The sequence below is a fragment of the Schistocerca gregaria genome, chromosome 1, assembly GCF_023897955.1.
Source record: "Schistocerca gregaria isolate iqSchGreg1 chromosome 1, iqSchGreg1.2, whole genome shotgun sequence".
Taxonomy (NCBI): Eukaryota; Metazoa; Arthropoda; class Insecta; order Orthoptera; family Acrididae; genus Schistocerca; species Schistocerca gregaria.
Genome location: NC_064920.1, coordinates 163,181,011 through 163,205,433, shown reverse-complemented (window position 1 = coordinate 163,205,433; position 24,423 = coordinate 163,181,011).

Genomic DNA, 24,423 nt, shown 5'->3' with positions numbered 1-24,423 from the left:
TTTAAAAAGGGAAATGGATAGGTTAAAGTTAGATATAGTGGGAATTAGTGAAGTACGGTGGCAGGAGGAACAAGACTTTTGGTCAGGTGGATACAGGGTTATAAATACAAAATCAAATAGGGGTAATGCAGGAGTAGGTTTAATAATGAATAGGAAAATAGGAATGCGGGTAAGCTACTACAAACAGCATAGTGAACGCATTATTGTGGCCAAGATAGACACAAAGCCCATGGCTACGACAGTAGTACAAGTTTATATGCCAACTAGCTCTGCAGATGATGAAGAAATTGATGAAATGTATGATGAGATAAAAGACATTATTCAGGTAGTGAAGGGAGACGAAAATTTAATAGTCATGGGTGACTGGAATTCGTCAGTAGGACAAGGGAGAGAAGGAAACATAGTAGGTGATTATGGATTGAGGATAAGAAATGAAAGAGAAAGCCGTCTGGTAGAATTTTGCACAGAGCATAACTTAATCATAGCTAACACTTGGTTCAAGAATCATAAAAGAAGGTTGTATACATGTAAGAATCCTGGAGATACTAAAAGGTATCAAATAGATTATATAATGGTAAGACAGAGATTTAGGAATCAGGTTTTAAATTGTAGGACATATCCAGGGGCAGATGTGGACTGTGACCACAATCTATTGGTTATGACCTGTAGGTTAAAACTGAAGAAACTGCAAAAAGGTGGGAATTTAAGGACATGGGATCTGGATAAACTGAAAGAACCAGAGGTTGTACAGAGTTTCAGGGAGAGCATTAGGGAACAATTGACAGGAATAGGGGAAAGAAATACAGTAGAAGAAGAATGGGTAGCTCTGAGGGAAGAAGTAGTGAAGGCAGCAGAGGATAAAGTAGGTAAAAAGACGAGGGTTGCTAGAAATCCTTGGGTAACAGAAGAAATATTGAATTTAATTGATGAAAGGAGAAAATATAAAAATGCAGTAAATGAAGCAGGCAAAAAGGAATACAAACATATCAAAAATGAGATCGACAGGAAGTGCAAAATGGCTAAGCAGGGATGGCTAGAGGACAAATGTAAGGATGTAGAAGCTTATCTCACTAGGGGTAAGATAGATACTGCCTACAGGAAAATTAAAGAGACCTTTGGAGAGAAGAGAACCACGTGTATGAATATCAAGAGCTCAGATGGCAATCCAGTTCTAAGCAAAGAAGGGAAGGCAGAAAGGTGGAAGGAGTATACAGAAGGTTTATACAAGGGCGATGTACTTGAGGACAATATTATGGAAATGGAAGAGGATGTAGATGAAGACGAAGTGGGAGGTAAGATACTGCGTGAAGAGTTTGACAGAGCGCTGAAAGACCTGAGTCGAAACAAGGCCCCCGGAGTAGACAACATTCCTTGGGAGAGCCAGTCATGACAAAACTCTACCAGCTGGTGAGCAAGATGTATGAGACAGGTGAAATACCCTCAGACTTCAAGAAGAACATATTAATTCCAATCCCAAAGAAAGCAGTTGCTGACAGATGTGAAAATTACCGAACTGTCAGTTTAATAAGTCACAGCTGCAAAATACTAACGCGAATTCTTTACAGACGAATGGAAAAACTGGTAGATGCGGACCTCGGGGAGGATCAGTTTGGATTCCGTCGAAATGTTGGAACACGCGAGGCAATACTGACCTTACGACTTATCTTAGAAGAAAGATTAAGAAAAGGCAAATCTACGTTTCTAGCATTTGTAGACTTAGAGAAAGCTTTTGACAATGTTGACTGGAATACTCTCTTTCAAATTCTGAAGGTGGCAGGGGTAAAATACAGGGAGCGAAAGGCTATTTACAATTTGTACAGAAACCAGATGGCAGTCATAAGAGTCGAGGGGCAAGAAAGGGAAGCAGTGGTTGGGAAAGGAGTGAGACAGGGTTGTAGCCTCTCCCCGATGTTATTCAATCTGTATATTGAGCAAGCAGTAAAGGAAACAAAAGAAAAATTCGGAGTAGGTATTAAAATTCATGGAGAAGAAATAAAAACTTTGAGGTTCGCCGATGACATTGTAATTCTGTCAGAGACGGCAAAGGACTTGGAAGAGCAGTTGAACGGAATGGACAGTGTCTTGAAAAGAGGATATAAGATGAACATCAACAAAAGCAAAACGAGGCTAATGGAATGTAGTCAAATTAAATCGGGTGATGCTGAGGGAATTAGATTAGGAAATGAGACACTTAAAGTAATAAAGGAGTTTTGCTATTTAGGAAGTAAAATAACTGATGATGGTCGAAGTAGAGAGGATATAAAATGTAGACTGGCAATGGCACGGAAAGCGTTTCTCAAGAAGAGAAATTTGTTAACATCGAATGTAGCTTTATGTATCAGGAAGTCGTTTATGAAAGTATTTGTTTGGAGTGTAGCCATGTATGGAAGTGAAACATGGACGATAACTAGTTTGGACAAGAAGAGAATAGAAGCTTTCGAAATGTGGTGCTACAGAAGAATGCTGAAGATTAGATGGGTAGATCACGTAATTAATGAGGTGGTATTGAATAGGATTGGGGAGAAGAGAAGTTTGTGGCACAACCTGACTAGAAGAAGGGATCGGTTGGTAGGACATGTTTTGAGGCATCAAGGGATCACATATTTAGCATTGGAGGGCAGCATGGAGGGTAAAAATCGTAGAGGGAGACCAAGAGATGAATACATTAAGCAGATTCAGAAGGATGTAGGTTGCAGTAGTTACTGGGAGATGAAGCAGCTTGCACAGGATAGAGTAGCATGGAGAGCTGCATCAAACCAGTCTCAGGACTGAAGACAACAACAACAACAAGTTCACCATAGACTTTACCTACCGTATTCTTCATTTTATTGCATTCTGCACAATTTTATGATTGACGAATATGTATAGACTTACAGCAGGAACACCAAACGAGCTAACCCCACAAACGTATGTTGTAGCTACTGTCCTGCCGTCTGTTAGGAACAGTAGCGCTATTAATAGTGTGATACCGCCGGCACTGTCGCCTAGTTTACCTCATATTATAAATATGTACAACGATGTTAAGTTCCTCTTTTGTGTATTTCTTGTCGATTCCACTATGGCTTCGTTATATTATGACATATCTTAAACATGTATGCTCTTACCTCTCTTCACCCACATCTAACACCTCCACATCTCCCCTCTTTTTTTTCCCTCTCCATCCATCCCTATCCCTATCCAATTGTAAGTATACTCTCCACATACTCTACTACTCACCCTCTGTCTATCCCACTGTCTGTACTCCCACTTTCAGCCTCACCGCCTACCTATCATATTCATAGTTTCCCTACCAAACAGCCCCTTTGTCTTAGGAACTCCAATAATCCATATTCTCTACCTCAATGATCGTTCTCATACAGTGCAGGTCTTCCAGATTTTAAGTGGCAGTGCAGTGTTTCAGTGTTTTTTATGATAATAATTTCATCATCTTTGGATGTGCTTTTAAAATGTATGTATTTCCATTTTTTATCTGTCGATGTTTGATTTTTAATTTAAAACAGAAAATGAGCCCCAAGTTTTGTTTCTCATTCTAGCAAAAAAAAAAAAAAAAAACCTTTGGCTGAACAGCGGAATGTTGTCCGGCTGAGAGCCCCCCCCCCCCCCCCCCATATGAGGCGAGGGGGATGAAATAACCAAAAGAAAAAAAGAAGACAGATATGCCTCGTCATATTTGAAGCGCATTTTTTCCACATATATGGAAGTAATACTTTTCATTGCGGCTTATTTTATTGCTTTAATATTTACACTACTCACTATTTGTTTTGTTTTCCATTGTTTTTCTGCAGATTTGAAGATGGTCATCGCTGACCGAAACTGGGAGTCTAAGGACCAAACAATTTTGTGGTCGTAGACAGAAAGGTGACAAATTTAATCCATATTTTTTGAAACATTGTTCTATTCGTGACTGTTTCACATCTTGTATAAACCATTAACCTTACATTTTCGCAGTATAGCGATTGTAGGTGCTTATTGTCTTTTGGCTTGGTCAAATGTCACTGCGGTTTATCATTATTCTTACAAATTTTAAATTTACTTAGTGTTTCCGCTCCTATTGTCTTTGGTGCCATGGCATAAAAGCCTTTCTACTTCTTACCAGCCGACAGCGGTGGCCCAGCGGTTCTAGACACTACAGTGCGGAACCGCGCGACTGCTACGGTCGCAGGTTCGAATGCTGCCTCGGACATGGATGTGTGTGATGTCCTTAGGTTAGTTAGGTTTAAGTAGTTCTAAGTTTAAGGGGACTGACTGATGACCTCAGATGTTAAGTCCCATAGTGCTCAGAGCCATTTGAACCAACTTCTTATTATGTCTGATTCCAAGTTCTTAACTTTACTAGCATAGCTAAGAACAAATTGTAACACTAATTTTATTTGCAGTGAGTAACTGATTATGATCAAGGTAGAACTGTCATTGAACGACTTTCAATGTTCAAAACTTACATATTAGGGACGGTATAGCCACCATCGTTGTGCCCCTCTCATCTCTTTGTTTCTCCTCTCCATCATAGCTTCGAATTTTACCATTCTATTTCTCTTCCTCTAACCTTTCTACCTTTTCTATATCTCACCCCATTCTATCGACTTATGTCTCTGCTCGATGAGAATAACTCACAAGCTGCAAGAACATAACGAGAAAATTCCCAACTAGCAATAGGAAATAGGAAAAATACATTTACTTTCATATACATAGTCATTACCATTATTATTATTATTCTTGATTGTTGTAATTATTTTTTTGATTGTTATAATTATCATCGTACTCCTGTTATAATCTCTATTTTTTTCTTTAACATTAATACTGTATAACACGTTATATGTCCTTAATGTTCTGTAGAAACTGAAATTCGTTCAATCTGAGTATGCCTGGTTAGGTGTAAGAGAGGGCCTGAAGGCCCTAATCTTGCCAGGTAAAATAAATGCATAAATAAATAAATAAATATAGTTACCACGGACTTCACATTTGGTCTCCGTAAGTTCAAAATATTTCTTTACAAGCTCGGCAAATGAAATTTAAGATTTGATATTCACGTTAACGCACTTCAAATTCAAACATCTTCTGTTAAACGGAATGCACCGGGATGTTTTAGTATATGTCCATGTTGTACCACTTTACCAAATGTCTGGCTAGGCAACAGTCCAATTTTTCTTTTTCATGTTTGGCTCCACAGTCGTTCGGAATTTATTCAAAGGCGACATTATTTCCGCCGCGATAGTATATTTAGTGCCGTGTTTGTTTAAAGCTCTATCGACCCATTCAGAGTAATATATATTTTCGGGTTAACGACTAGCCGAAATATCCCGACAGAAGTTTAAATGAACACTAAAGTAAACAAACATAAAGAAAATAAAGAATACCAGAATTTAACTCCCCCTAGATGAGGATGCGTTTGAGAGTGATTTAGGATTATGGATGGATGGGACAGAAAACTGGCTGTCTTCTTCAAGAAACCATCTGGATAGTGTGAAAGGGATTCGAACCTCAGTAATCTTGACTACGAGACGCATGTCTTCCCATTGCGCTACCTCTCTCGATGCATTACAATCTTGTCAGAAACAGTCTGAAAAGCTTGTAAGGGTGCTGCAGGGAGGGCTGTGTTGAGAATTAGTAAAGAAGAAAGCATTTGATACGTGGCGCCGTTTCCGAGTTGTTAACACTGAAGCTAACCAACGAGGCAGCTGCGTGCGCAATTTCAAGCGGTCCGCCAGATAAAACTAGTGTAGTTGTTCTCCCCATAGCGTAAATGATATCCCATATGAGCAATTGATGTTTCAAAGTACTGCACTGAAATGGTATTTGAATGTTGTGCAGGTGTGGTTAAATTTAGTGGAGCTAAACTTCTAACTGTTGTTATTTATAGATCCCCAGACTCCGATTTCACAACATTTTTGCTAAAGCTAGAGGAGGTTCTTAGTTCACTTTCTAGTTAGGTATATGTATTGACTTCAATTACATTGTATAAGTGATTGTGCAAGGAAAAGGATGCTGGTAGACCTCCTTAATTCACATAATCTTAGGCAAACCCTATTCTTTCCAACGCGAGTGCAAAGGAGCAGTAGCACAACCATAGACAACATTTTTGTTCATTCCTCATTACTAGAAGGGCATTTTGTTAGCAAAAAGGTGAATGGCCTTTCAGATGATGATGCACAAATTTTAAGTCTAAAAGATTTTAATGCTGCGACACATGTTAACTTTCGTTATTAACTGTTTAGGAAAGCTGATACAGTTGCTGTAGAGACCTTTATAAACCTTATCAAAGAACAAGAGTGGCAAGATGTTTATAGTGCTGATACAGTAGACGATAAATATAACGCTTTCCTCAAGAATTTTCTCGTGCTCTTTGATAGTTGCTTTCCGTTAGAACGTTCAAAACAGGGTACTAGCACAAACAGGCTGCCTGTGTGGCTGACTAGAGGGATAAGAATATATTGTAGAACAAAGTGACAATTATATCAAAACATTAGAAACAGTCAAAATATGAGTGAAGCAGCCCATTACAAACAGTATTGTAAGGTGCTTAAAATGTTATTAGGACCGCAAAAAGTATGTGGTATGCAGATAGAATAGCTAAGTCTCAGGATAAAATTAAAACCATATGGTCAGTCGTAAAGGAAGTGGCTGGTCTGCAGAGACAGGTCGAGGATATAGAATCAGTGCGTAGTGGGAATGTCCGTGTTACTGATAAGTCGCATATATGTACAGTATTTAATAATCACTTTCTGAATATAGCAGGTGAACTAAACAGAAACCTAGTCCCAACAGACAATCATATAGCGCTCTTAGAAAACAGTGTTCCGAGACTGTAACATGAAATGCTCTTCCATGATATTGACAAGAGGGAGATTGAGTTAATAATTAAATCACTAAAGACCAAGAACGCTCATGGATATGACTGGGTATCTAGCAGAATAATGAACTATTGTTCTATGTATGTTAGCCCAGTACTTAGACATATCTGTAACTCTTCCTTTAGGAGTGGTCGGTTTCCTGACCAATTAAAGTACTCGGTAGTAAGCCACTTTATAAAAAGGGAGACAGGGATAATGTTGACAATTTTAAACCTATTTCCATGCTATCGGTGTTTGCTAAAGTTATCGAGAAGGGTGTATGTACAAGGCTACTGGAGCAGTTAAATTAACATAATTTGCTGTCAAATGTACAGTATGGTTTCAGAAATAGTATAACAAATGAATATGCTATATTCTCTTTTCTCTGTCAGTTTTGGGCGGATTAAATAAAAGGTTGCGAACGCTAGGTGTTTTCTTTGATTTAACGAAGGCTTTTGACTGTGTTGACCACAAAATATTTCTGCAGAAGTTGGACCATTATGGAGTAAGGGGAGTAGCTTACAATTGGTTTACCTCTTACTTTAAGAACAGAAAGCACAAGGGAATTCTCCGCAATATTGAGAGTGGTAGTGATGTTCAGTCCCAATGGGTCACTGTTAAGTGGGGCGTTCCCCAAGGGTCGGTGCTGGGGCCACTGCTGTTTCTTATTTATATAAATGATATGCCTTCTAGTATTACAGGTGATTCAAAAATATTTCTGTTTGCTGATGTCACCAGCTTGGTAGTGAAGGATCTTTTGTGTAATATTCAAACAGTATCAAATAATGTAGTTCATGAAATAAGTTAGTGGCTTGTGGAAAATAATTTTGATCCTACATCACAGTAAGACTCAGTTTTTACAGTTTCTAACTCGCAATTCAACAAGAACCGATATTTTGATCAGACAGAATGGGCATATTATAAGCGAGAAGGAACAGCTCAAGTTCCTAGGCGTTCGGATAGATAGTAAGCTGTTGTGGAAAGCCCATGTTCAGGATCTTGTTCAGAAACTAAATGCTGCTTTATTTACCATTAGAACAGTATCCGAAATAAGTGACAGTTCAACACGAAAAGTAGTCTACTTCGCATATTTTCACACGCTTATGTCGTATGGTATTATTTTTTGGGGTAATTCTTCTGATTCAAAAAGAGTATTTTTGGCTCAAAAACGGGCTGTTCGAGCTATATGTGGTGTAAGTTCGAGAACCTCTTGTCGACCCCTATTCAATAGTCTGGGAATTCTGACATTGCCCTCACAGTATATATTTTCTTTAATGTCGTTTGTTGTTAGCATTATTAGCCTATTCCCAAGAGTTAGCAGCTTTCACTCAGTTAATACCAGGCAGAAATCAAATCTGCATGTGGAATGGACTTCCTTGACTCTTGTGCAGAAAGGAGTGCAGTATTCTGCTGCATCCATTTTCAATAAGCTACCACAAGAACTCAAAAATCTTAGCAGTAGTCCAAACACTTTTAAGTCTAAACTGAAGAGTTTCCTCATGGCTCACTCCTTCTGTTCTGTCGAGGAGCTCCTGAAAAATTAAGCAAATTCCAGTGTTGAATTGTTAAGTTTCTTTATTTAAACTTACATCTTGTCGCCTGAATATATTTCTTATATTTAATTTTATCTGTTTCTACTATCGTGTTATAATTTCACGTATTGACTCGTTCCATGACCATGGAGACTTCTCCTTAATTTGGTCCCACGGAACAATAAATAAATAAATAAATATCATCTATACGCCGCATTCCAGTGTACTATTTTGCAATGTCTGTGTTTTACAGAGTGCTATGCAAATGTCCTTTAGACATGCATGCATGTCTGGGGGACATTGCATTGTACATCTTAAAGCACAGATACTGCTAAATAGTATTACGCACCTGGCCAGGCCGTGACAACAATAACTCTCTCCCCGTGCGGGATTCACAGCTGTTATGTGAGTGTAGGGCGTGGACGCAGTGACATTTTGGGGTTTGGGTCGATCCGGGAGGTGTGCTCGGCTAGCCGAATTGTTAAGGCGACCGCTCGCATAGAGCAGGAAATCCAGGTTCGATTCCAAGTCTGGCACAAATTTTCATTTGTCACCGCGCTGAAGTCTAATCGCATTCGCAATTGCGAATAAATTGCTGTTGCATTACACTGTGTCGTGAAGGATATTTCTGACACGAGCACATCCGCCTCCCCTCCCCCTCTCCCATGTTCTGTTCCGTCCGTGAATGGCTCTTGGTCAGAAAGACTGTCGGTAAAGCCACGTGTGATCTCTGACTCGGGTCGTAGCATCTCGCGAAACGGATGTGGGAGGAAATTATAATGTGCCCAATTCTCGCAGAAACGACCGCACTATGTATTTCAGTAGAGAGCCTCTCTGTGATTCCTTGACGCACAACGTCTCTCTTGTAGTGTCTGCCAGTGGGGTTTGTGGATCATCTCTGTAATGCTCTCTCTCCGACTAAACGAACCCATGATGAAACACGAAGCTACTCGTTGCCTCTCCTTTGTTCTACTCGGTGAAGGTCCCAAACTCACGAACAGTACACAAGAAAAGCTCGATCAAGTATTTTGTAAGCCACTTCTTTCGCAGATGAAGTAGATTTCTTTGTGACTCTCCCAATGAATTTCTGCTCGGCGTCTGCTTTATCTACTGTCTACTGTCTGTCTACTGTCTGTTCAATTCCATTCCACTTTAGGTGTCACCGGAAGGTTACTTGTAAGTGTTGCTCAGTTGTTACTGTTTCCAGTGTGTTGCAGCCAACAGCGTGAACACTTGTGGATCTCATCGCCTGTTTACGAGCAATACGTTATAATTACGTATTTATGTTCACTATCAACTGTCAGTCATTGCAATAACTGTCAATTTTCGACAGATCCGTGCTGCAGTTAAGTTAAAATATCAGCAAAACGGTTTCTAAATCAATGAGAAATACCCGGTGATCAAAAAGTCAGTATAAATTTGAAAACTGAATAAATCACGGAATAATGTAGATAGAGAGGTACAAATTACCGAGTCCACTCGGCGCACCCACTGTCCCTTTTCCCGCCTTTCAACTACACTTCGATGGATGAAGTGATTTTCATATGGATGAAGTGCAAAGATCTTCTTGACTCTGTAGAAAATTTACTACTAGAGCAGTGTGGTTATATCAGGCGACTAGGAAGCTCGTAATTAACTGCCTCTGAGTGAATGCGTTACAAACACTACAAAAGTTCCAATCTATTTATGTTGCATATACATCAAGGATAATAATATTTGTGACTGTAGGAAGAAAGAAGGCGAAATATCAACCACTTGCTGTTTTCCTGCAGTCCATTCGAAGCACTGCAAAACCGCTTCCTGCAAAACCCGTAGAAATGGAAGGTGCCTCTTCCAACAAGTGTTCCTGCTCTGTTATGTCACGAAGGCCATCAAATGTACAAGGCCGTTTTTTGTTCTCTACGAGTGTGCAAATAAAATTTCCTCTTTTCTATGAGGTTGCATTAACACTGGTTTACAGGTGTGTGAATTACAACCTCCGTTGAGTTTTCGTTTTTATATTCTAGAAGCTGTGCACCCAACTTAGCCCAGGTATGTATAAGTATTTATCCCAGTCTTGTTTTACTATAACTTCTTGCCTCTCACCCTTTCCAGAAACTTTTCTCTGCACATCTCCTCCATTCCCCTCTCTCTGTCCATCTTCTCTCTGCTCCTCTCTCTGTCCATCATCTACTCATGCTCCCATTCTTCCCATCTCCTCCTGCACCCTCTCTATCAATTTCCTTCTGCCCCCCCCCCCCCTCCCTCTCTCTCTGTCAATTTCCTCTTTGCTCTGTCTGTCAATCTCCTGAAGCTTCTGTCAGTCAATCTGCACCTCCCCCTCTGTCCATTACCTCCCTCTCACTCTATCTGCTCCTCTTCCTTCCCCCTTTGTCCATTTCCCCCTTCCCCTCTGTGCATCTGCTCCTTCCCCTCTTTCCATCTTCTGTTAAACATTTCAGAAAATAGCCAAATGTAGAATTCTTAACTAATACACTGATGGGCTGAACTTAGGGGCGAAAGCAACATTCGCAGTATGTATCAATGCCAATTAACATAGCTCGGTGAAACCTGGACCATACATAGAGGGAACGGCTACAATACAGTACACAAGTAACTGAAAGAAATACGCAATGAGACGAACAGATATGGCACGTTTGTTCAAAGACGATAATTACACTGAAGTCACCGTGATTCGTGATGGTCCCCTGGACATTACAAAAGATGCGACATGGTTCTTAGTATTGTGTGTGATCATCACGGACGGCACTGCAGGCTCTGGAATATACTCCAATGCTGGGTCAAAAGGCTAGTAAGGAGTTATTGTGGTAGGATATTCCATTCCTCCACACACTCAAATTACAGAACCACTTTCAGACAGCTCCTCCACCTTTCCACTCTCGAGCAGCACGTGGGGGCAATGAACACCTGTATCTAATCTACTGCACTGCCGCGTAGTATGACGATTGAGAACTCTACCACCTGTCCTATCCTTGTTGGTGGAACGTTGGCCACGAAACTTTTACTGATAGGGTTCCAGTCAAGTAGATCCGAGTAGAGTGCTTACCGTACAAGCGCGTGTTTTGTTTCCTAGTACAGATTGCACATCTTCAACCATGTGAATTTTGCAGAGGTAGTACGGTTTTCATTGACAGGTTCTTCTTCTTGTGAAGGAAGTACACTGGTTCCTAACTGCAGAGTACCGGATCCGAGACCTCTTACTCATGGTTTCGAGAAACGTCTTTTCCAGTATACACATTTCTTCTGAATTTGCAGCTGAACAAAATTTGGTGAAGTAAAAGCCATTCGTCAGTCCGTAGCACGTACCCTTATAGTAAACCTGCGAACATTTCCAACAGGTATTGTTGTTGAATATACAGAAGCATTACGAGAAGTTAAGTTATTGTGATCGTTTCATTGCTTTGGTTACTGATAATAGCTTGACACCAGTGCCCATGAGTTGTAATTTGTATACTACAGCACTGAAGATGGTCATTATGTGATTGAAAATCGATTTTGCTGTCAATAAACCATCAAAATTACGGCCAACGCTGACCTTCCTTCTAATGACGGGAAAACACGGCAGACATTACGTCAAAGCGATTTGTACAGTTTCTTTCATCAGTGAACGCGATAGTGTCACGCGGTAATACTGTTCAAACCGTTCACTTGTGAACCTACATTTACGGAAGACGGTAGGTCTCACATGTTTGCAGCGACGGAATTCACGCACCACCGTGGAGTCTTATTTTCAGTTTCGGTTCTCGGCAAAAATGAGTTACGATGTGGTGGATAGTCGATTAATTGGACGACCTACGCTACCGACACACATATCAGAGCTCACATATGAAGATTTCCTGCGAAAGGTGCTGTTACTCTCATTGAGCTATGCCATGCTGTCAGTGACTGATTTTGTCACCAGGACGTGACATCAGACAGAGGAAGTGGGCCATTGATTCAGTAAATGATAGATATCGACGCTCACTCTGTATTCACCTATGCCCCATACGCTAAGGATTGCTTACTTTACAACGTGGTTGGTGGACCTGACGGAATGTTCGAATCGCAGCGACAGCACCTGGATGCCAGTATACAGCACAGAGTATATAAAACGTCTAACAATGTGCTTATAAGAGCTCACTATCTACCATTCTGGCTAAATAAGAATGGAGGACCAATTTTACCAACAAATTTGCTTTTATTTTCTGAAGTTGTTCATAGCGTCTTTTGCTAGTTCAAATTATAACTTCGCACGTTTTGAAACGAAGATTTAGCTCACAAAATTACCTTCTACGGTTTCATGGAGTCATGCGTTCAAAGAGACTATTGTCACCTCTGTTCCTCGAACGAAATGGGTAGAAGGCCGGAATGGTAAGATGAACGTGCTTAGTTCAGAGCTACATGTTTCCATTCTTTTTATCATTTACGCGACTTCGCTAGAAGGAAAAATACGTGATATTTCGGACAATGCTAACCCAAATTATGAAATCAAGTTTGAGAGCGTTTACTACATATCGGCATCGCTAGAATTCACGTAGGTTTCTTCAAGTAGCTAAAATAGCCAAAGGTGTGGTGTCTTATGGCAGAAAAAATTTCGAAACATTAAAGCAAACTCGCAGAGCTGTTCTTAAAAGATACAACAGAACACGAAACAATAACCAATTGAGCATAAAACATTGTAAATTAGTGCAGCAACACCTAATACATTGAGATGACAAGGCATTGGATGCCTCCTAATATCCTGTCGGAGCTCTTTTTGCCTCGAGTAGTGCAGCAGCTCGACGTGGCATGGACTCAACAAGTCGTTGGAAGTTCCCTGCAGAAATATTGAGCCATGCTGCCTCTATAGCTATCCATAATTGCGAAAGAGCTCCCAGTGCAGAATGTTGTGCACAAACTGACATCTCAGTTATGGCCCACAAATGTTCGATGGGCGATCTGGGTGCCAAATCATTCCCTCGGATTGTCCAGAATGTTCTTCAAGCCAGTCGTGAAAGTTGTGGCCAGGTAACATGGGGTACTGTGATCCATAAAAATTTCATCGTTTCTGGAGAACATGAAGTCCACGAATGGCTGCAAAAGATCTCAAAGTAGCTGAACATGACCATTTCCAGTCAATGATCAGTTAGACCAGAGGTCCCAGTCCATTCCATGACAACACAGCTCACATCATTATAGAGCAGCCACCAGGTTGCATTGTGCCTTGTTGACAACCTGAGCTCATGGTTTCATGGGGCTCTGTACCACATTCGAACGCTACATTCAGCTCTTACCAATAGAAAGCAGGACTCAACTGACCAGGCCAGTCGCCTAGGGTCTAACCGGTTTGGTGACGAGCCCAGGAGAGGCGTTGCAGGTGATGTGCTCCTAGCTAGAGATGGGCAAACTCGTTCATCCTTGGGAACTAGTTCACTGCTGATCGTTCTTTTTTGGGAACCGCTCATTTTTACTCGTTCACCGTTCACTTGTGCTTGGTATATGGTTCTTATGAAAAGCTGAAAACTAGTAGTGTAGGTGACTGAAGGATGGAGGGCACCAAGAGAGGGCACTCGCCTCCCCCCTGGAGTATAGAGTTTTTATTCATTACAGAATTCTTACACACTTTTAGAAGCAATTTCCGTGATTCTGCAGAACCTGTCGATTAGCCAACTGTAGCGTTGTGTGGCTCATCGCAGGGAAATAATATAGGGTGGAGCACAGAAAACCGGCCCCGAGTACAGACTGCTGGCCAATTACGGACGATGTGTTGCCCGTTACGAGTAGATACAACAAACAGACAAACATGTAATAATTAGGCAGTGAAGAAATAACAAGCGAATGCAAGCAACAATGGCGAAACAATCGATGACGATGTGTAGAGAGCTGGAGAAGAGAACATGAAAATCTCACGCGACGTGCATGGGCTATAGCACATGTTCTTGTAGACCTGTTGGTGGCTGTTTCGCAACTTAATAGACCACAAGTGTCTTGTATGAAATTCTTCGTTTCGACTTCCACTACATATCTATGCTACGTTGTAAACAATAATAGTTTACACTCTATATATACTTCACGTTGTCTCTGAGTTCGTAGGGGAAGTAGACTTTATGGAAGCATAAAATAAAATGTGATTTTCTTACCATACTTGCGTCACACGCTTAGTAAAAATTAGGTTTTTATGTTGCATTATTAAAGTTAATGCAATAATAATAATAATTAAGTTCGCAGTAATAAAGTTCTTGGTTTGAAAGCTCCTTCTGAACAAATGTTTTTGAGATAATAAGTAAATACTATTTTATGGCAATCTATGTCTTTCCAAATGGAGAGGCACCGCTTTTGCTACTAAGCCATAATGACCAACAAGCCACTTTTTTTTTCAAAGAAACCAAACTAGCAGGTAATGCAATTTGGAAACAACCAAACTTAAAAATAATTAGAGCCTTCCTAAATGTAATGTTTTGTATATGAAAGATACACGAAAATCGATTTATACGACTTTTCTTACACTAAACATTAAGCAAATTATTGAAAGTTAGTTGCTAAATGAAGTCGATGAAACCAAGAAATATATGAATAAAAAAAAAACCTTCCCTTCTAAGCATGTCTTCTGCTGTTCATCGATATAATGAAGTGAGCTGATATGCCCTTTTGTTACCTGAAAAGACCTACCTATTACATACAACGTGATTTTTATCTAATTTCCGTAACTAAAAAATACTTTTTGATTACCAGTCGTGGATGCTGAAATGCCAGACCCAAGTGGAAGAACAGTTTGGAACACAAGTAAAATGGGCGAGCGCAGTGAACGAAACGAACAACTGGATACTGAACTAACTAGGAGCAGTCGGCAGTGGAACTGAGACAGGTGGCCATGCGAAGAACGACGGGTGCGGCCGAGGCTGAGACGAGCACGCGACCGAGGCTGGAACGAGAACTGCCGAAGTGACCGCCGCGACCGAAGTGCACTAGTGAACTATGAAGCGATCGTTCCTCGTTCCCGGGAACTATAAGTAGACCGCCGCGACTGAAGTGAACGATGAACCGATTGTTCGTTGGGATTCGTTCCTCTGTTCTTTCGTTCATCTTGCTGAACCGTTCCTTTGCACCCGTTCGTTCGCGAACTACCCACCTCTACTGCTAGCAAAGGCACTCGCGTCGGTTGTCTGCTGCCATAAAGTATTATCCCCAACTTTCGCCGCACTTTCCTAACTCATATGCTCTTCGTACGTCCCACATTGAATTCTCCCGTTGTTTCACGCAGTGCTGCTCGGCTGTTAGCACTGACAATTTCGCAAAGGTAGCTGCTCTCAGTCGTTAAGTGAAGGCGTTGTCCGTGGTGAGAGGTTCTAATGTTCTCTTAAAAGTTTTGTGTTTTTGTTTCCCAGTGAATATGAAAAGTGTAATGTTTGTGTCGGCAGATTTACTGCGTGACTTGTTGTTGAGCAAATGACTTAATCTGCAAAACCGATACGCAGTTTTCATAATGAAATCAATCCCTCCGAAATTTACCCAGTCTCGCGAGAACCGAGTTCTGTGGCCCTGTGCAATAAACTGATAACATTTCCTGTGCAAATAAACGATGAAATAAATTTTCCTTAGCTCCAGAGTCGCAGCAGCTGTAATCTTGGTATTCCGTTCTCTCTACAATAGGCATAGAAAATATTCGATCTTGGTACAGCAAAGTGCAATGCCGGCCGTCAAATAGCTTCATACAAATAATGTCAGTAGATTGGTTGATGAATGAATATCCTTTCAAATTTTAGTGAAAATGCTGGATATTGGCTCCGTGCTGCGCAATTCTGTCCGCATTGAAGTTGTTACAAACATTAACAGTTTTCTGATTCTGGCACATTAATATTTTTCTGATCCTGATTGAAAAACCATTTCTTTTAAAAAATATTCCTTGGGTTCAAACAAACACGACATGGTAGAGAATGAGGTACTGATAAGGGTCTATCCTAAGACCAAAGACTTCAGTTTGAAAATTGTATTCAACATAAAGTTTATTCTTCACAAAAAGTGATATGAAACATTTCACATTAACCTCAAAATCAGTGAGCTTCCCAACTTTTCTACAATTCTGACCTACTGTCGTAATTAAAAACACTTGGATTGTTACACGACAAAAAGTCTGACATCGTTTGACGAAATAGATTCCAAAATTTAACTTCTCTCTATCAGGATTACAAAACACACAAAATATTACAAATCGGGTGTACCTAATCAACCTGTACATTAAATCTGATGGAAAACATTTGGTTCCTACATTCAAAGGTCAGCAATGAAAAAATTAGCTAAAGCCAGATGGCGTTGCTGCATATTTAAAACTAAATATACAAAATTTCATTACCTTCCAAATTTGCTCCAGTTGCTTTCCCTTTGAATTACAATATCATTCATCACATCGTTTTATAAAAAACTGTGTTATGCTGCGTGCACAGACCAACCACTAAATTCTCACAGCTAGCCACTAGCTTTAAGTCTTACATCCTACCTATGACAGAGTGCAACGGCATCTGCTACTGCGCTCCGCGCACTCCTACTTGCAATCGATTCTGCCACTCAGGCATCTTTGGTTCAGTGGTGTCAAAAATAGAGTCCCTTCTAGATATTACAATCGTTCCAGGTAATTTTTCATGATTTAAATTACAAAATTGGCATTCACGTATACTGTGTATCTCGGAATATTGAATTGCCTAACGATTTCCGAACTGTAATGCCCCATGTGTCTAGGTGCAACTACCACCCGCGTTAAAAGACTTTAATTCCCCTTGTGCGGCCACAATCACGTCGGAAACTTCCTGACATGACTCACCTGAGTACTAATGAGACGATATTACTGGTTCACTTAATTTATAGAAAATATTAACTGTAATCGATGAACTCTGTTACTGACTACTATAAAAATATGTTCACAATTAAAAGCTTGCAGAGACGTTTGAACTCAGACGTTCGCATCTCGTGTAGTGACGTAAAAGCAAGTAAAGTGTTTTACGCTCGTTACAGTTCGTTGAACACAAAACAGACATCGGTAAAGAATGATAATAGTAATAATTGTGATTCGCTTTATCTTCCAATCGCAGACCTAGTTAAGCAAAACATTATATCACAATGCTCGATTATATACCAATAAATCTCATCCGTCACATGTGCCGAACTATTATTTCACTTTCCATGACCGTGCTTGTGAAAGAGCCAGTACAATGTCGATGCTGTGAAATGCTGTACACAAACTTTTCTATGGCGAAAAGGCTCCAATTTCTTCACTGGTTTAACAGAATTACTCGGGTTTTCTTCATACACGGTTTATGTCTTGGGTGCAAAGCCTGGAATACTGCATATAGCGTGGACTATTAACAAACAAATTAACAACTAAATGCTCCAAAGAAGAAACAGCGAAAAGGGGAAGACGATGGTGAGATGAGCTGCAATCTTGTGATGGACCCTCACGGCAACAAGTGTACGGGGTAGAGGGAAGTGGAAGAAGTCATGAGAAGCCTTTGAACAATTGCAGAACTCTTACTTGCTAGTAACAAACATAGCCGGCCGCGGTGGCCGAGCGGTTCTAGGCGCTTCAGTCCGGAGCCGCGCGACTGCTACGGTCGCAGGTTCGAATCCTGCCTCGGGCATGGATGTGTGTGATATCCTGCGGTTGGTTAGGTTTAAGTAGTTCTAAGTTCTAGGGGACTGATGATCTCAAATGTTAAGTCCCATAATGCTCAGAGCCATTTGAACCATTTTTGAACCAATGCTCAGAGCCAGTAACAAACATAACAAACAGATAAACAAAGGAATACCACACTTGGTGTCATTACTTGTGCCCCGGTGTTCACCTCGAACCGTTGACTTCTGCATACGAGTAATATTCTCGTGGTGCTGACTGTGGATGGATAACTGTAACTAAGACGTTGTCAAAGGTGTTTATGATTTATGTCAGACATAGCATATTGATCCGAGATTCATTTATCTCTCTTGTCATGCCGATGATGTCGAGGGCGTTTGAAGAAATTCTCTTTGACCACACGGCTTGTCCTTCAGTATAAGCCTATATGCAGCTGCACGGGATTCAGCAAACATCTGCGGTATCTAAATGAATTGACTTACTATTCACGCGTGTGACATATCTGGCACACTCATGAGCATTTAGGTATACTGCATTCCCCTAGACATAGAACTACTTAAGCCTGACCAACCTAAGGACATCACACACATCCATGCCACAGGCAGGATTCAAACCTGCGACCATAGCAGCACCTTGCTTCCAGACTGAAGCGCCTAGAACCACTCGGTCATAGCGGCCGGCTGTAGAATAATAAAGCGATGGAAAGATAATATTTCCTCTTCACACTCTTGTGGCATTTTCTGAGATATTTTGATTTTGATTCACGTGCTAAGTCCATAACGCTTCATAAGCTTGTAGCACTAACCAACTCTACCCTTACAGTCTGTTATGTCCCCATGTAGCGCTATCTTACGAGCGTATATCATTTTTGTATTAATTCCAGTGTTATTTTGAGAGTGTCCTTGAATCCATTTCAATACGTTGTCTTCTAGTTTTGGCCATTTTGCATTCAGTCCTCTATTTGCACATTTAATCTTCCTCATTTGTTTCAGATCATCTTTACTAGCCACCCATCGCGAATGGTTTTTTCTGTTGCCACGTTCTTCACATGCTGTTCCTTTCAGTTCATAGCCCGCATGATATACTGTTACTTGCAGTTTATAGCCCGCGTGATAAGAATATCTTTTCTTCCCATTACGAAACTAGCTACTAACAAAAATATTGTACTGTTCCCGATAACACAAATCACTTTCAATCCAAGTTCACTGATACCCTAGACTGCAATGACGCATCATATGCAAGACAGTGGTCTGGGTTTGTGATGGCGGGGTGGGAGGAGACAGTGTTGGTAAGCTTGCGAATCCCTGCGACTCACGTTCTCCGCATCGGTGCAGTGCTGCTGTCAGTTGAACTCAATGTTGCCAATAGAGATCGGTTTCCCACAGCATCGAATATATGATCATTTTTAAGACTGGAGGGAATTTTAAATGAAGCACTAGACATTTTATATTAATTTCGAGTATAAGACGCATCTGAATATTGGAGGCAATTTTTCGAAGAAAGAAGTGCGTTTTATGGTCAGTGAAATAGGTACATAGGGATGCAATTAGCATACACACGTGTTTTTTATTACTGTTTCGTTTTATCTCATAGCGGAATACATTGTTTTCTTATTTATTATGCGCTACTACGTGCGTTCAGTCAGTTTCACAATCCAATACGGTTTATAATAAGCACAATATACGTTCTCGTAATATTATCAAATTAACTCTGGTCGTGTCGTTCGAGTATGTCTTAGCGGCGCTGTCTGTTCGACACAGCGCCAACAATAAAATTCTTCTAGCGAGATTGGAATTGTGACCGACCACATGCGCAGCTAACGGTTACGGCTCACAGTGAGTTGGTGATACAGCACGGTGGCTACCGTTTTCGTGTGCGTTCTTGTGCGTGGTTCCTCGTCAGACAACGCAAGGGCAGCCTTCTTCAGCACACCGAACTGCAGACAACGAGCAAATCAACGTCTTCGAAACCGGGCAACTGAGTTTTTCACCCCTTTACAACACTGGCGTCAACGAAACTGTCCGATTGCATTATACAGCACACGCCAGATACTGGATTTCAACCGCACCTCACCCAGTACGTTAACTCTTATTTCAGTCACAAGCGTTTAATTGCTTTTCAACCATACGAACAGATTTCACAACAGTTCCAACAGTGGTTTTCAAAAATGGTTCAGATGGCTCTGAGCACTATATAACTTACCATCTGCAATCATTAGTCCCATAAACTTAGAACTACTTAAACCTAATTAACCTAATGACATCACACACATCCATGCCGGAGGCAGGATTCGAACCTCCAACCGTAGCAGCAGCGCGGTTCCGGATTAAAGCGTCTAGAACCGCTCGGTTACGGGGCGGCCACTAGTTTTCACTTTAGCGTCTTACTATTTATGTTACACAAATACGCTTCAAACCAGTCATTGCTGATCGCATTATTTTTAATCTCCTTAAAGATCTTTTCATTATACTAACATGAAGGACATTAGTTCCACATCTGTCATTACATTCACTTGTCGTTACTTATAGCAGTATTTACACTGTAAAAGTACCCTTCTGTTTGGATGAGCTACTGATTTTATTGAGCTGACTCGTTTTCAAACATTTACCATTATACGGACTATCACGTCAGTCATGAGAGCATAATATCTTTATGATGCTAAACTTCCACACTAAAGCATTCGTTCATCTCCTTATCTACACTCCTGGAAATGGAAAAAAGAACACATTGACACCGGTGTGTCAGACCCACCATACTTGTTCCGGACACTGCGAGAGGGCTGTACAAGCAATGATCACACGCACGGCACAGCGGACACACCAGGAACCGCGGTGTTGGCCGTCGAATGGCGCTAGCTGCGCAGCATTTGTGCACCGCCGCCGTCAGTGTCAGCCAGTTTGCCGTGGCATACGGAGCTCCATCGCAGTCTTTAACACTGGTAGCATGCCGCGACAGCGTGGACGTGAACCGTATGTGCAGTTGACGGACTTTGAGCGAGGGCGTATAGTGGGCATGCGGGAGGCCGGGTGGACGTACCGCCGAATTGCTCAACACGTGGGGCGTGAGGTCTCCACAGTACATCGATGTTGTCGCCAGTGGTCGGCGGAAGGTGAACGTGCCCATCGACCTGGGACCGGACCGCAGTGACGCACGGATGCACGCCAAGACCGTAGGATCCTACGCAGTGCCGTAGGGGACCGCACCGCCACTTCCCAGCAAATTAGGGACACTGTTGCTCCTGGGGTATCAGCGAGGACCATTCGCAACCGTCTCCATGAAGCTGGGCTACGGTCCCGCACACCGTTAGGCCGTCTTCCGCTCACGCCCCAACATCGTGCAGCCCGCCTCCAGTGGTGTCGCGACAGGCGTGAATGGAGGGACGAATGGAGACTGTCGTCTTCAGCGATGAGAGTCGCTTCTGCCTTGGTGCCAATGATGGTCGTATGCGTGTTTGGCGCCGTGCAGGTGAGCGCCACAATCAGGACTGCATACGACCGAGGCACACAGGGCCAACACCCGGCATCATGGTGTGGGGAGCTATCTCCTACACTGGCCTTACACCTCTGGTGATCGTCGAGGGGACACTGAATAGTGCACGGTACATCCAAACCGTCATCGAACCCATCGTTCTACCATTCCTAGACCGGCAAGGGAACTTGCTGTTCCAACAGGACAATGCACGTCCGCATGTATCCCGTGCCACCCAACGTGCTCTAGAAGGTGTAAGTCAACTACCCTGGCCAGCAAGATCTCCTGATCTGTCCCCCATTGAGCATGTTTGGGACTGGATGAAGCGTCTTCTACGCGTTCTGCACGTCCAGCACAAACGCTGGTCCAACGGAGGCGCCAGGTGGAAATGACATGGCAAGCCGTTCCACAGGACTACATCCAGCATCTCTACGATCGTCTCCATGGGAGAATAGCAGCCTGCATTGCTGCGAAAGGTGGATATACACTGTACTAGTGCCGACATTGTGCATGCTCTTTTGCCTGTGTCTATGTGCCTGTGGTTCTGTCAGTGTTATCATGTGATGTATCTGACCCCAGGAATGTGTCAATAAAGTTTCCCCTTCCTGGGACAATGAATTCACGGTGTTCTTATTTCAATTTCCAGGAGTGTATTTACAATTACTGAACTAGAGTTAGCCTCATTCAGGCTCATGGATTTTCATTTTACAAACACAAACTATTAGAGAATAGTACCAAAAACACATTAATTATAAGTATTCACATTTTGTACTCTGCTTAAGAGCTCATATTATCTTCATTTGCTCTTCTGTCCTGGTCAAACAACTATTGATTACTCATAAAACATCTTAACAACTTATATGTATTACTAGCGTAGAAGAGCTGTACTTCTTTAAATGCATAAACAGATAAAAGAAAACCGAATTACGAAAAAATGCGGCTTCTCTTATTGATCGTGCAGTATATATATATATATATATATATATATATATATATATATATATATATATATATATATATATATATATATATATATATTAGAAAAGTAATGACAACTTTCAAAATCTATTTCTTTAATTTACATCTACGAAAATGTCTCTTTTCAGACTTATTCTAGTTTTGCATTGCTGTGCTTCTTTATCTTATATAGTTTTCTTCGTTCTGTTTATCTGGCTACATAGAAAAACTTTTCTTTTTTTGAAAATTTGAGGCAAAAGAGTTCAGAATTCTGTATAGCATTCGCTGTACATAAATTGGTACATCATAGAAAGTCTCAATCAAAGGAATGTAATTATCACTACTATTCTTGCAGATACGTTTTCAAATCTTGCTGATTGTACAGTCCTTTAAATTTGCTTGTTTTCGAAATAGCCTAAGGGTAGCTCCCTGGATGCGGGATCCGAATGAACTTATGTGGTCCACTGTACAGGAGTTGCCATTTATTATGTGTAGAGGTGAAGATTTTGGAAGTGATTTCAACGACACGATTCTCCTGCTGAATGTTCTTGTACATGCCGTAACTTTTTGCCATAGGCCCTCTGTCGAATTCTATCCTGTTTAGAGTGTGCAGTAAGTGTATTTTTTACCTTTTCGAACAGCGTTAATGGTTCTTTCAGCAGTCATGGCAGTAGGTTTCCCAGACATTAACATATTTACTGGTCATTAAGAGATCTTAGGGTATAGAAGTGGTTGTGTAGACGGGTATGTTGTTTGATATTTGCTCAAATGGTTCAGTGAATTCCACCAACTTGTATGTTGTGTACTTGCGTTTGTTAGTATAAAATGATTAAATTCTCTAAAGATAGGTCGTGTCGGGTTACTTCGCAGATGAAATCTTCGTATCAGAATTTGTTTGTTGTTACTTGCGGTTAGAAATCTTTCCATTTTTTCCTTGCGATGCTTGAAGCCTTATCTGTTAGGAATTTGACAGGCAATGTCTTGACTTCGTGGCAACGAAGAGTCACATCCTCAGGCGTGACCGTGTTAGCACACGTATCTAAATAGTATTGCCTACAATGTGGGTTTTTCATTAAGACAGTTCAGTAATCAGTAATTTGTGCTGCTAAGTCGACGAAATCAGTCAGATCTTCGGATCTCTTTCGACTACGATCAAAGTATAGTATTTTCATGTTCTTATCAGCTTAATCCCCCCCGCATGAACCATGGACCTTGCCGTTGGTGGGGAGGCTTGCGTGTCTCAGCGATACAGATAGCCGTACCGTACGTGCAACCACAACTGAGCGATATCTGTTGAGAGGCCAGACAAATGAGGAGTTCCTGAAGAGGGGCAGCACCCTTTTCAGTAGTTGCAGGGGCAAGAGTCTGGATGATTGACTGATCCGGCCTTGTAACTCTACCCAAAACGGCCTTGCTGTGCTGGTACTGCGAACGGCTGAAAGCAAGGGGAAAAAACAGCCGTAATTTTTCCCGAGGGCATGCAGCTTTACTGTATGGTTAAATGATGATCGCGTCCTCTTGGGTAAGACATTCCGGAGGTAAAACAGTCCCCCATTCGGATCTCCGGGCGGGGACTACTCAAGAGGACGTCGTTATCAGGAGAAAGAAAACTGGCGTTCTACGGATCGGAGCGTGGAATGTCAGATCCCTTAATCGGGCAGGTAGGTTAGAAAATTTAAAAAGGGAAATGGATAGGTTAAAGTTAGATATAGTGGGAATTAGTGAAGTTCGGTGGCAGGAGGAACAAGACTTTTGGACAGGTGAATACAGGGTTATAAATACAAAATCAAATAGGGGTAATGCAGGAGTAGGTTTAATAATGAATAGGAAAATAGGAATGCGGGTAAGCTACTACAAACAGCATAGTGAACGCATTATTGTGGCCAAGATAGACACAAAGCCCATGCCTACGACAGTAGTACAAGTTTATATGCCAACTAGCTCTGCAGATGATGAAGAAATTGATGAAATGTATGATGAGACAAAAGAAATTATGCAGGTAGTGAAGGGAGACGAAAATTTAATAGTCATGGGTGACTGGAATTCGTCAGTAGGACAA